Source organism: Pygoscelis adeliae, unplaced genomic scaffold (assembly GCF_000699105.1).
Source record: "Pygoscelis adeliae isolate BGI_AS28 unplaced genomic scaffold, ASM69910v1 Scaffold552, whole genome shotgun sequence".
NCBI classification, from domain to species: Eukaryota; Metazoa; Chordata; class Aves; order Sphenisciformes; family Spheniscidae; genus Pygoscelis; species Pygoscelis adeliae.
In genome coordinates, this window is record NW_008824229.1 from 735,652 (window position 1) to 737,529 (window position 1,878).

At 40.4% G+C, this 1,878-nt stretch overlaps 1 protein-coding gene across 1 annotated transcript in view; it reads left to right on the forward strand.

The window, feature by feature from the left end:
• Positions 1-1,878, forward strand: part of OTOS (otospiralin) — a 2,865-nt gene that overhangs the window by 525 nt on the left and 462 nt on the right. The gene's annotated exons all lie outside the window — the stretch shown is intronic.

Here is a 1,878-nt window from a genome sequence, read left to right on the forward strand (position 1 = left end):
CTTACTAACCTCAGTGGGCTGTGGAAGTGCTTTCATCTCATTCTGGTGGAGAAAGAAGAGTGAATTTTTAGAAATTTCTTTAAAATTTATTAAAAGCTGACATATTAATGTCTAATAATAGAGCTAATATACTTGCAGCCTTAAAACAAAAAGGGGTTATGGTCAAGTCACTAATTCTGTTGTACAAAATCGTAACTGGAAAGCACCAGACTTATAAACATATTAGGCATCTGAGAATTTTGTCTGTCCTGAACAGGAATACTAGATGTGTGTCTAGTTATTGGCAAGAAACACTGACTTCCATGACAAAAAGCTTAAAATTTACAAATTGCCACAAATCCAATTAAAGAAATGTTGGAATAAATCCCTTAGCACAGCTACCCTGTGGTTCGTGTCACTTTGCACGATTAGCCCATTAGATTAGTGTTTGCCTTTGATTAAAAAAACCCTCAGCATCCTAATGATGTTTACACTGGCTTACTGATGATTATATTAGTTAACCTCTCTCTGGTGTTTTCAGACAGAATTCTTTCTGAAAATGAAGTTGCATAGAAGTATCTGCAATAACAAGGTACTGCTATTGCTGGTGTACATCTTGGTTAGTATAACCAGCAGGACAGCCAGCAGCATCCTGAGTGCACAGATACAAATATGCAGGGAGAGCATTATAACAGATATGGGAAGTAGAAATATATATGTGGAATAAGGGTTAATATGATTACTTTTAATTCAAAATGTTTTTCCCATATGTTCCATTATATTTCCTTATGGCTCTAAAATCTTTTGAATGCATCATCTGTGTTTTCACAAGTTTAAGGGCGCTATAGTATTTGTGCACAGCAAATATTTCTGTGGCAACCTTTTAGACAGTCAGGAAAGTGTGTGTCAATCTAAAAATAAAACCTTGTTCAGGCAGTATCCTGTTGCTCTCATTACCAACAATTATGGTTTTCTTTCACACCGGGCCAAGCAGCAGACTGCAAAGTGTATCTAAGGTCAGCCGGTATAAACAGTGAATTCTCCTCTCCAGACAGCATTTGGCTGGTCCATTTGATTTGTTATATGCCATCTGTGCCTGCGCTGCAAACTTTACTCCGTAAAATTAAGGTCTGACAATAGGATTGTTGAAGGCTTTTAATTCCCACTAAAGACCCTGGTCCCAAGCTGAGCCTGGTGAGTAGAATGGCTCCCATTTACTTAAATGGACTTTAAATGAAATAAAAATACTGGGTTTAGCTTTGCTGCACAGAAAGACATTTGTAACTGTGGTCTCAGCAAGTGTTTACATTTTATATATGCTTCTGTGTTTGCCCAGATTTGGGCCGAAGGGTGGTCAGCTCCTGCATTTTCATTGTTTTCCTTCTGAGTTAGAAATCTTGTTTCAATTGAAATAGCCAAGGTGACTTATTTCAATTTCAAAATCTCACATTTTCTCAGATATTCCTAGAGCAGGCACAAATGCAGCTGTCTTCCAAGTGGCAATGCCTTTCCTCTCCATTTTCTTAGCCTGTTTCCTATGGCCCGCTGAGAAGAGACATGACTCTGCGGTCCCAGGCAATGCCGAGGCAGCACGGACCCAGTCACCGGCAGCCCAGGGCAGATGCTGCACCCCTGGCTTCTGCTATACTCAGCTGGGCTGCCTTTGTGCTGAGATGGTGGGGGAACAACTGCCCAGCTCTTTTCCCTGGCAGAGCAGGCAGCTGCAGGGGCACAGCATAGATGATGGCACCTTATTCCTTATATTTTTATATTAGGCAGAGGAAATGGCATGGAGGAGGAACAGGGAAATATGGCTTTAAATTGCAATTGCTCCTTGCTTTTAAATACCCATCTGCCTTCTAGAAATTAAAGCAGCCCAGGGAATTCTTGAATTGTCCC